At 37.1% G+C, this 12,919-nt stretch overlaps 1 protein-coding gene across 1 annotated transcript in view; it reads right to left on the bottom strand.

The window, feature by feature from the left end:
• TMTC2 (transmembrane O-mannosyltransferase targeting cadherins 2) overlaps window positions 1–12,919 on the bottom strand; it is an 804,716-nt gene that overhangs the window by 366,851 nt on the left and 424,946 nt on the right. The window contains exon 12 of the transcript XR_010835847.1: window positions 5,806–5,900. The gene's annotated coding sequence lies outside the window, so the exon portion shown is untranslated. The remainder of the gene's footprint in view (window positions 1–5,805; window positions 5,901–12,919) is intronic.

Genomic DNA, 12,919 nt, shown 5'->3' with positions numbered 1-12,919 from the left:
TGTATGTATATTTTATATAAAAAAATTTCTACAGTGAAATTACTGTTGTTGGAACAACATTCTTTTAATTAACAATGGAAGAATTATTGGTCTTGAATATTTTATATCTAAGACTTTAAATAATACCTCAATATTTGAAGAGCTTTTTTGTTAATTTTGGGTGGGGTGTAGTTCTAGTTGTATAGTCATATCATCTGCATATATCAATAATTTTGTTTCCTCCTGTTTGCTATAGTTCTTTTTGCTGTTGTTGTTTTATGTCAAATTGTTTAATCTAGAAGTTCCAGAAAAATTAAAAACAAAAGATGTTTTTTAATTAAAAAATAAAATATTTTGTTTTATTCTACACTGTAAAAGAAATGACATTTCACTATTGAGTGTAAGGTAGATTGTTGCTTTAGGAAAATGTTATTTATTGTAAAATATTATTTATTTACTGTAAAGGAGGATGTTATGAGCTGAAATGTATCCCTCCAAAACTTGTATTTTGACATCCTAATCCCAAATACCTCAGAATATAACTGTGTTTGGAAATAGGGCCTTTAAAGAGGTAATTATGGTAAAATGAGGTTTTATTGGGAAGGTCCTAATCCAGTATGACTGGTATCCTTAAGAGAAAAAGAGATTAGAACATAGCATGTATGCACAGAGGAAAGACCACGTGAGGACACAGTGAGATGGCAGCCAACTGCAAGCCGAAGAGAGAGAACTTGGAACATTAAACCTTGATCTTGAGCTCCCAGCCTCCAGAAATGGGAGAAAATAAATTTCTATTGTTCAAGTCACCTAGTCTCTGGTATTTTGTTATGGCAGCCAAGCAAGACAACTCAGATTGTACATCCTTATAGTCAGAAAAAACTATGCTGAAGACCTGGTTCTAGCACAAACTAGCTATGTGGCCTTGGCTGCATTACTTGAGCTCTCCAATGGTTTTACGTGATGAATAATAATAATACCTACAAAAAGGGAGTTATGAGAAAATACGCCTGAAGTATTCATAGTAAATTTAGCTATTATTAAAAGTTGTCAAATTTTTTAAATGCTATTTCAACACATCTCAAAATGCATAAAAATATCCCAATCATGAGGTGCAGGCATTTTACTCAATGGGAAGAAAATGCAGACAAAGATATACACCACAAGATATTAGTCACAGCATGGTTTATATTAACATAGAGTAGAAATAATCCAGGTATTTAAAAATAACATAACAGTAAGTAAGATATAACTGCAGACAGAATAGTTTGTAGTTATTAAAAAGCACTGTGATAATATTTACAACACATTAAGTACAAACAACAAAACCTTATATTATGGTATGACCTTAACAAATTAAATATACCTAGAAAAAAGACTAAAGAAAGAGAGCATGTCAAGATTATTAATAGTGGTTCCATTTCCCTAAAAGCTTAACTTGTGTGTATGTATTACCTATCCAAAAACTAAATAAAATTTAACTGTAAATAACAAAATGTTAGTGATTATCCTATTTTTAAAACACAAAATAGAATTCAGATCTGTTTTGATAATTCCTATGGTGTAGAGTATAAGCACTGTAGGACTTAATAATTTGGAGAAATATTTCACTTCAGGTCAACAAAATTTTAATATCTACCTGTTTTGTGATAGATTCTTATATACTAAGAGTTCTAGAGATGTAGTGGGTCTTCAAAGGAGAACTACGAATATTCCAAGAAGTGAGAATAACACAAAAAAAGAGACAGCTCTGTATTAATAGAGTCTAAGTAGCCTACTGTATTATCTACTATAGAAAATAAACACTTTGCTATAAAATTTGAACTATATATAGCCATATTTCTTAATAATTTCATTTGTATCACTCACAAGTTTTTTATTAATTTCAAATGGCTATAGAAGGAAAAATTACTTTATTATTTTTATATTTCCTTCTTTCCCTTTATTAATTATTTATAAACATAAGATTTATCATCATGATCTGATATTCAATCTTATGTAAAAATAAATAAGATCACAATGTAATAGGAAAGACCAAAAAGTAAGTAAATTATTGCACACGAAAATTGATGGCAATTTACCAGCACATTAGTACTTAGGCTTTTATGAGTGAAAAATTAATAAGAAGGAATAATATATTTATTGTTTATTTTGTTAACAGTATAAGAGTAAACGCTGAACGGTGTGAAACATTGTTAGACAGTCATTAAGCCCATTACTAATTACAACTCTTCCAAAACTTACTGTATGAATAAGTACTTAAATAGAACTTGACTTAGTTCAATTAAGAATTTCTCTTTTTATGGTTCTTCATAGATGCCTTGTTTTTAAAAAAACAAAGAATGTAATAATACTATAAATTGCAAATTATTATTTTAATCATGCCAATCTTTGCATAATTGGTAACTGTTAGACACATCATTGATAAGAAACATCAAAGAATGTCTTTTGTTTCCATTTCCTTGATATTTTCAGATTGCAAAACAGAAAAAATCATAATAATTGGACTGGTTCTTTTTCAAGTAATATTTAATGAGCTATATAATAAGGACTATGCTAGATGCTAAGTGAGTAAAACTGACAAATTCTTTGCCCGTATGGAGATGTCATTCTAGTGGGCGAGTTAAACAATAAATAAGGGAATAAAATATAATCAAATTAAATGTTGCTTTAAGTGCTGTGAAAAATAAGAGCAAGTGGTAGTGAAACAGAAAAAGAAATGAGGATGTACAATCTATTTAGATGGTAACAGAAATCATTCTGAGATGAAGATCTCCGAATTGAAACCTGAAGAATGAGAACTTGACCCAGCATGGCTGACGTTTAGGACCAAGGGGTAAAGCACCATGATGAGGTTGGAGATGTAGGGAGGGGAAGATCGTGCCAATTCTTGGACTTCATTTGAGATACAATGGGAAGTCAGTGGAGGATCCAAGCTTTTTGAGAATAAGTTGGAATGGGACAGAAATGGAAGTAAGGAGAGCAATAAGGAGGTTCTTACAACAGTCTAGACGAGGTATTGACATAATGGTAGCTTGGACCAGAGTGGTATCCATGGGAATTGAAAGTTCTGAACATTATGTAGACATTATAGCAGGATCACTTATCATATTTGTTCCAATAACCTGCTGACATATCTGTACCATGCATCAATGTGAACCACCTGAGGACTGGTATGTTTCTTATTCATCATTGTCCACCAAATTTCTGATGCTCATTATTGAATAAAAATACACATGAATGAAAGAATGCTCAACATCACTAATCATCAGAGAAATGCAAATCAAAACTACAATGAGGTATCACCTCACACTGTCAGAATGGCCATCATCAAAAAATCTACAAACAATAAATGCTGGAGAGGGTGTGGAGAAAAGAGAAACCTCTTGCACTGTCGGTGAGAATGTAAATTGATACAGCCACTATGGAGAACAGTATGGAGGTTCCTTAGAAAACTAAACATAGAACTACCATATGACCCAGCAATCCCACTACTGGCATATACCCTGAGAAAACCATAATTCAGAAAGAGTCATGTACCACAATGTTCATTGCAGCTCTATTTACAATAGCCAGGACATGGAAGCAACCTAAATGTCCATTGATAGATGAATGGATAAAGAAGATGTGGTACATATATACAATGGAATATTACTCAGCCATAAAAAGGAATGAAACTTGACTTATTTGTAGTGAGGTGGATGGACCTAGAGACTGTCATACAGAGTGAAGTAAGTCAGAAAGAGGAAAACAAATACCATATGCTAACACATATATATGGAACCTAAAAAAAAAAAAAACATGGTCATGAAGAACCTAGGGGCAAGATGGGAATAAAGATGCAGACCTACTAGAGAATGGACTTGAGGATACAGGGAGGGGGAAGGGTAAGCTGGGACAAAACGAGAGAGTGGCATGGACATAGATACACTACCAAATGTAAAATAGATAGCTAGTGGGAAGCAGCAGCATAGCACAGGGAGATCAGATCGGTGCCTTTGTGACCACCTAGAGGGGTGGGATAGGGAGGGTGGGAGGGAGGGAGATGCAAGAGGGAGGAGAAATGGGGATATATGTATATGTATAGCTGAATCACTTTGTTATAAAGCACAAACTAACACACCCTTGTGAAGCAATTATACTCTAATAAAGATGTTTAAAAAAAACATATGCATGAATGAATAAATCCTATGAACTTAAACCCCAGGCTTGAACGTGCACATTTTTAATTGTACCATATAAGAATTAATAATGTTTAGCCTTTTTTGTTTTCATGCTGCCAAACAGCTGTGTCAACTTCTAAAACTGAGATTAAGATCTAGAAAATATTTTAAGAATCACCTAATAAAACTCCTCTTTTCACAGGCCAGGAAACTGGAGCTCAGATAAAGAGTTACTCGAGATTATATTTGTTAGTAGCAGAGTTAGCAGTGGAACCCAAGAGTTCTTATTCCACAACTGGTGACCGTTCTACTGCCCTATACCCTTCTGATCAAAATCGTGTGAAAACGGTTCAACCAGTTTGCATGGCATGGATATAACTAAAAGTTTCATAGAAGATCACGAACACTGTTTAAATTATAGACTTGCTTATGAAATAAACTCGCCTCAAAAATGACAAACTGTGGAATACCAACACACCACTTTTTAATTTACTCACTCAAAGGACTTCATAAATTAAAGAGAAAAACACCCACATACACAGTAAATGACTAAATGTTCTTTGGTTTCCAAGGAATTCTCTCACCAGGCCTTAGAGTAGAGACATTTATGATGGAAGATGAGGTCACTTTTAAAAAGAAAACATTGGTTCTTTTGAATCTATGGAAAAGCGAATGTGTGTCAATATGCTGCTGACTCAGTCAGACCACAGTAACCATATGAGAATATTCTGCAGTGTTCCCAGACTTCGGAATACTTCTGACATTTTCCCATACTAAGACTATGACCAAATGACAACAATAAATATTTGCATAACATAAACACTGCCACACTTAAGAAAGCACACCACAGGTTCTGTATTTCCAGTCCAGGGTTGATGAAGCCTGTGTCACAGACTATATACATTGTCCATGAAAAATGGAACTCTATTCTCACACTGTCATTTATAGAGAGCTAAAATGTTAAATACCCAATTCTTCCTTCAGGGCTTAAAAACCCAACAAATTTGGGAGTCTATGAATGCTTCTGACACAGTTATAGATAGCTAAGCCTTAGAATGTCGCCATTGTATAAGGTTCTTTCATATATGCTGGACATAGTTTAAGAAAACAGCATTGACTCCATGAAACTGACCTATGCCTTATATTGACTGCAAATTCAGACATGTGTGGCACACCTGGAAAGGGAGTCTGTCTGTAGGAAGAAATGAGGAGATTCTTGTGAAAGAATTAATCTAAAGGGAATAGAGCATAGTTACACAAGTGTGGTCCAAGGACATTTGCACCACCATGAATTCACAATTTCCAACCTCAACTTGGAACTAAAACGTGACAGAAATCCTATGTTGTTTCCTGATCCAGAATTCATTCCAACACTCCACAACTATTGCAAACTCTGCTGTCCTAAAATCTCTAAGTCCTACCCCTCTCCTTTCTCTCGGCAGATGGTTTCACTTCCCACCTAAGAGAGATAACAGAAGCTATCAGGTATCAAAACCCTTGGCTCACTGCTACCCAAATCAGTAAACCTATTGATGACCACGGCCATTTTTTTTATGCTTTACTGCTGTTTCTGGAGAAATGACATCTTTCTTCCTATTCATGCATCAATTAATTCAACAATAAATCATTGTAGAATGCTTTGAATTTCACCTTTGGGGAAACTCACCCATTGGTTATCTTCTCTTTTTTCTATATCTTCAGTCTCTTTCTCCTTACTGAATCCTTCCCAGCAGCATTTAAACACGTTCAAATTTGCCTCATCTGAAAGAAACAAATGTACAAAAACAAAACAATTATTCCTTTCACCCTAGCTTCCTAGTCCCCCAGTTCTTACCCATGGTTGTACTTTCCTTCTCAAACTACTCATATAAGATGTCGCTTCCTCTTGCTTATCTCCACTTCTACTCCTCCATTTACTTCTCAACCCACCGCAAATGGCTTTCAGCCCAACCATTCTTCTGAATATGCTCACTTTTATATCACTAATGACTTCTATAGAGCAAAATCCAACAGAGCAAATCCCCAAATCCAACTTTTCACCCCTTCTCTTGCTTGAAGTATCATCAGCATTCAAAATTGTTAGCTGCTCCCTTTTTCTGGAAATAATTTGCTTCCTTGTCTTCTCTGATTCCATATTCTCTCCCATCTCTTTTCTCCCCATATTTCTACGGCCTCTTCCTCTCGGCCTCCGTTGACAGCACTACATTTTAATGTCTCTCAGGGCTCAGTCCTAGGCCATGTTTTCTTCTCATCCCGTGTGTCTAATCAATTCTACCTACTCTTACAAATTGAATGACCTCCCACAGTATATGCTGAGGATGCTCAAACGTATCTCCATTTCGGAATTCTCTATTGACCATCAGGTCCATTTCCCATCTATCCCTGACTTCTCTAGTTGAAGAAAGCAACCCAAATTCACTTTTCAAACACTGGATTTATGACCTCCACTCATTCCCAGAGCTGTCAATGCAATCGTTGTTCCCTGCATCAGTAAATAGAAGCACAAGTGACCAAGTTATTCAAGCCAGAAACTTGGAAGTCACTCGCCTCCTTTCCGCCCTTCACACCCTCATAGCCAAACACGTATCCTAAAAATTCTACCTTCTAATAGCTCTAGAATCTGTCTACATTGCTCTCTAATCAAAGTTCCAGTTACTGTTCAACTACTCGACTATAATAGAATAATATATTGTAATATACTCTACTGGTATATATCCTTGTGATTGCATTCTTAAAACTGTAGCCAGATTGAGCTTATAAAATGCAATTTCTACTGTATATCTCCCTGCTTAGAAGCTTGAATATTGTTTACATATTCACTATATATATTTGCTTCCATAAATAATAGATAACATTTTATTTATGTATTTAAATTTTTTATACATGAACTATATACTAGATATTCCTTTGGAACTTGCCTTTTTAACTAAACATCTTATTATTTTTTTTTTTCAAAGAAGATGTTGGGGATAGGAGTTTATTAATTTTTTTATTTATTTTTGCTGTGTTGGGTCTTCGTTTCTGTGCGAGGGCTTTCTCTAGTTGTGGCAAGCGGGGGCCACTCTTCATCGCTGTGCACGGGCCTCTCACTATCGTGGCCTCTCTTGTTGCAGAGCACAGGCTCCAGACGTGCAGGCTCAGTAGTTGTGGCTCACGGGCCTAGTCGCTCCGCAGCATGCGGGATCCTCCCAGACCAAGGCTTGAACCCGTGTCCCCTGCACCAGCAGGCAGACTCCCAACCACTGCGCCACCAAGGAAGCCCTAAACATCTTATTTTTTAAATGTTATCCTCAACAATTCATAAGCTCCAAGGCACTTTTTTCCAACTCATGAACAGGGTTCCACTGTATGGCTAAACCAGGGTTTCTTTATTTACCCCTCTACTGAGGACTATTATGTTAGTCCCACTTTTTCATCGCAATAAAAAATGCTGTGATTAAGTTTCTTGAAAATGTCTCTTGTGCATATATGTGATGTCTCTAAAACAGATACCCAAAAGACAAATTGCAAGGTAATGGGGATTGTACTTTTTGATCTTCACTAGATACTACATCACTACATAGGACTGATATACTCCAACTTCAGGATTGTGGTTATCTGGAAAGACAGGGAGGAAGAAGGGACATGAGTCTGGGATTTTAGCTGAAGTGAAATATTTTATTTCTTCAAACCCTGTGAGGCAAATGCAAAATACTAGGCTCGATGATGACTACAGAGGTATCTAATGTATTATTTTTTTACATTATTTTGTCCTTTTACAATATTTAATGATTTAAAATATTTTAAATCAAGCTTTCAGTGTTTCTCATTATCTTAGAATAAAAGTCAAGACTTTTACTGTGACTTACAAGGCCCCCCCTTGATCTGGTTTTCATGGGTATTTCCAGGCTTATTAAAGAAAAACACAGTGCTCTCATTTGACCTCTTCAAATGGGGTTTGATCTCTGGGAATTCAGGGTCTTCACACATTTTCCTGATCCTAAATCACTGAATATACTGAATTCCCACATTTTAGCTAGTTGTTTAGTTATTCTGTTAATTATGTCACTGCCAGAATATCATTTTTGAACATGGCTTGAGGCACCATTGCTTTTCCTCCAATTTTTCCCACAGTCACTTACTTATTTAATTCCTTCTCAGCTCTCAGATCTCAGCCTAAATGTTACTTCCTCAGGAATCCTTTCCTGACCCTCTGAGGCTGTTTAATTTCCCCTCAATATACCTTTCATACCATTCTTTACTTCCCATTTTGCAACATCCCTTACATTTGTAATTATTTCTTCACTATCTATCTTTAAACAATAATTGATTGATTGATTTACTTGTTTGCACCTATCACCCCCATTAGACTCTAAGCCCCCTTAGGACAGAAACTGTGTCTGTCTTGCTCAAAACTCTATTTCTAGCACCCAGCACAATGCTAAGCACATACATGTTCAATCAATAGTCACTGGAGAATGAAAGTGTCAGAGAAACAGTGTTAGGCAGGGTATGCTAGATCCTCCAGATCAGCTCCCAACCCTCAATAGAGCTGTGGAGATCTAGGGCAAGGGGCGTGAAATTTTTTTAAAAAATAATAAAATGAGAATCACATTGCCACAGATCTGTGAGATACTGAGAGCATAAAGCAGCAAGACCTTGGGGCCCATATGAATACATGTGGTTCAGGTTGATGTTAAGTCAACTTCCACATCTGGTGTGATAGTTGGTACAGGATGGAACAAGAATGGGACACACAATGGTCTGAGCCACAAGTAAGACCAACCAGATGTGAAACCAAACACTAGACTTTTGAGGGAAAGGAGACATCATTGGGATGATCAGAGAAGTGACCAGAATGGCAGAATGTCATGTCTTAGTCAGGAGCTCTACATTTACAAGCCCTTGTGAGAGGGTATCAATTTATCACAGAGTGAGTAGGAAAAGAATCATAGAAACAAAGAACTCTTCTTATTATTGCTGCTCTATCACACAAACACTTGATTATTTTGTCACTGGATCACAAAATGAAGACTAGATAAGTGAAATATTTTCATAATTCTATGTGATGTGGCAGAGCTGGAAATCATAGGTCTATGCTATTAGTTTTATCTAAAATACAGAAATATCAAGTGTGTTAGATCTTTAAGTCAGGGCAGATCTAAGGCAGAGAGAGTTCAAGTTTGCAAACAATCTATGGCTTTCAATAAAACATCTGTTTTTAACTTTGTACCTGATAAGTTGCTGCAAGTTATCCACACCCAGAAAATACTTATTTATGCTATGTATACATGCAGAGTTGAATAAAACATCCAGAAATATCTTTCCCTTCAAAAATTATTTTTTAGAAATGAGTTATTTTGTCTACCTGATCCTAAATCACTGAATTGACTGGATTCCCATATTTTAGCTAGTTGCTTTAGTTATTCTTTTATTTCACTGCCAAAATATCATTTTTGACATAAACCTGGCATAGGAAATGAAAACATAAGCTGTCTGAAGAAGCAACTCTTTAAATCCACCCGTTCTCTCACACCTCTTGCAGTTACCCTAGTGATGTTGTAAAACATCTTACTTTCCTGACCTTCTAAGATATTCTCTGGGGCCAGTACCCTAGACCCCATAATTCACTCAAAAGCTAAAGCTATTGTCAAGGCAGCAGTAATATACCCAAGAGTCTCGATAAATAACTCATTGAATGCATTCATTTCCAGAAGATGCACTCTACTATGAACCTGGTTCTTCTTCAAGACAGTGCAAATATTGCCTCAAACTTGAAGAGCTAGTTCAACATGGAACACCTATTGGGAAGGCTGAGGTAGAAAGACAAATTTTAGTCTACAAATATTAAAGTAGATTGTACATGCCTGTTAACTTGCAATTGTATTGCTGTCTTCCAGAGCAGCATTTGCAACCACAGGGTGGGAGAGGCAGGGAGAGAACCCACAGACTGGGGAATGAATAGAAGTTTGTGGATCCTACAAGCACTTCCTTGTGATGGCCCAGGGAGGAAGCCAAACCCCCAGATGGCTGTGGCCTCTAGAGGTGAGGGTGATCCAGAATCAGTGTGTCACCTATTTCCTCCTCTCCAGCTGACGTGCATTCACTGCTTCTCTAGGTAGCCTCACTGAAAGAGCAGGTAAAAATCCTTGTCACCTGCCATTTAAGTAAGTGCAATTGTATTCAGTTTAACATTTCTCACGTGAGGCATACTGTATCTTTCTGCAAAAATAACGATCATCTGTGTGGCTTTGGCACACTGCGAGCATTTTCACTGGGCACTTCCCTCTTCTTGCCATTCCTGCTCATCATTAAGTCTGGCATCTGTCCTCCCTGGTTACCACAGAGACATAAGCTGGACTTGCCCATGTGGTCTCTCGGGTCTGGAGACTTCTGCCTCAGAGTCACTACTGGAATGTGGGAAACTTTAGAAAAGCTAGGAGGCCAACTGCCTAGGATATTAAGTCCTTGGGAGTGACATCCGAGGGAAATCGTTGCCTCTTTGCTGAACCTAACACAGTGTCTGTCAAAAATACCATATCAATCATTCTTTTCAATATTCTGTCTTTTCTATTTTGAATATAAGCCACATGAGGGCAGAAACTATATCTTTCTTGCTCACTATGTGACTGAAACATGGTAGTGATTTAAGAAATATATGGTGAGTGAATAGATGTTTAGGGGATGGATGGATGGATGGATGGATAGATAAATGGATGGTGGATGGATAAATGAATGGGTGATGGGCAAACATTTTCTCATGGGTCTTTGGGTTTCACAGAGTTCAATATTATTTGAAATGAATCATCCCAACATCCCTACAAAATGGCATTAAGAAAGAGGAAGAAAGCCTTGTTAAAGACTCCGCTAGGTACAATTAGTGATATATAAAAAAAGAAAGGCCCTTTAAGACCTCTGTGTTTATTAACCTCACTAGTATTCCTAAACTGAATATTATTCACATTATGTAATCTGAACATGTTTAATTCTAGTAAATTAACATATGAGCAGTTGCTAGAGTAGGAGAGACTATTTGTGTTTTCCCTGGGATCTGCCCTGTAAATCACACCTCTAAATGCAACTACAATAATTAGTGCCTTTAATCAATTTCCAGATCTCTTTGTTCCATAGACAAAAGTTCAGGGAAGGCATTTCATGAGTGAGACTGTTGTGAAGACTCATATCTTCCACAGCAGTGGGCGTGTGCGTGAGGAAGGAGAGGGAGGTTCCCCTGTTCTCAAGCTTTCAAATCCTGTCGGTGGTGGAGGCAGCAACACAATCAGAGCTATGTCTTTGAAAATCTACAACATCTCTTAGCTCTCTCCCAGATGCCTTAGTGCCCCTATCATATTAGCTCTGTTGGCATTTGGAGGGAAAAGAACTTCTAAGGCATTTTATTTTCTGTGAACTTGGAGCCACGTGCAAATGCAAATACAAATTTTTTTTTTCTTTTTTGATGAGGAGTCCCTGCTAATATTTAATAATGTGATCCTGTGCTATAAAAACAGTTTCTCGGGCTTCCCTGGTGGCGCAGTGGTTGAGAGTCTGCCTGCCGATGCAGGGGACACGGGTTCGTGCCCCGGTCCGGGAAGATCCCACATGCCGCGGAGCAGCTGGGCCCGTGAGCCATGGCCGCTGAGCCTGCGCGTCCGGAGCCTGTGCTCCGCAGCCGGAGAGGCCACAACAGTGAGAGGCCCGCGTACCTCAAAAAAAAAACCCACAGTTTCTCCGGTTGAAGAATAAACATAGGCAACATTCCAGGGCAGGCAAGGCTGAAAAACATTATTATTATTACTATTTCACCTCAATAATACTAGTCTGAGGCAACTAGTTTCATGGAAAATGTGTGTGGACCTGCACGCGTAAACACTGCCAGAAATTGCAGAAATATTGAACATCCATTCAAGGACCAAAGAAGGAAACGCTAGACTCATTAATGACACATCTTTCAGGGTTATTGTTCCTTAGGAGACCAGCGATTTTAATTTTTTGGTCTTCTTACATTTGTTAGAAGTTATGCTGAAAACTTTTGTACCTTCACAGAGGAAGGGACAATAAACAAGAAAACAAAATCTCCGTTACCATCAGGAAAAAGAAAAACTAGTGATCTGATGAGACGTGGTAAAAGAAAAATCTGGAAAACTGGTAGTTTGATAGAATTTGGTGACCATTTTTCCTAAAATGAAATAAAAATTTAAGGAAATGTGATGTTGCACTTTGACCTTCACCACTCCTAGAGTTCCAGTACACTGTAAAAATCTGTTCTCCTAATTTCCATCTTCATCTTTGAGACTGCAGTAGCCTCCCAGGACTTTGTCTTATGCATAAAGTTATTATCCCCTTTTGTATCAGGTCTGTTGTAAATGTTCATTATAATCACTGCTGCTTAATTTAGCAGATGGTTGGAACTGAACAATTCTTCTCGGAGGAATTAAATATGGTTACGTCATTTCCCAAGTTGATTTAAAAGAAGTAATTTGAGATCAAGCAATGTTTCAGATTCAGTACTAGTTCAGAATCATTGCCATAGATGTTTTCTTTTCTCCACTTCTATAATTTTGAACATCTAAGATGAACTGCATTGACGTTCCAATTTTTTATGTTTAAAGTTATTCAACAAAGAAATAAAGATGAATAAATTATTGTACCCAAATCCCACATTTTACTACATGATTGATCAGGAGTCCCCAAAGGAATTTTCCTATTGTTTGCGTTCTCATCTGTTGTCAGCAAATACAAGGTGGATAGAAATTATTTCTTACACCAAACTTCTGATCCACCTCCCATGAATACTTTGCACT

Source organism: Kogia breviceps, chromosome 12, assembly GCF_026419965.1.
Source record: "Kogia breviceps isolate mKogBre1 chromosome 12, mKogBre1 haplotype 1, whole genome shotgun sequence".
Classification (NCBI taxonomy): Eukaryota; Metazoa; Chordata; class Mammalia; order Artiodactyla; family Physeteridae; genus Kogia; species Kogia breviceps.
The sequence above is the reverse complement of the archived record's forward strand: the minus strand, read 5'-3'. Positions and strand labels throughout refer to the sequence as shown.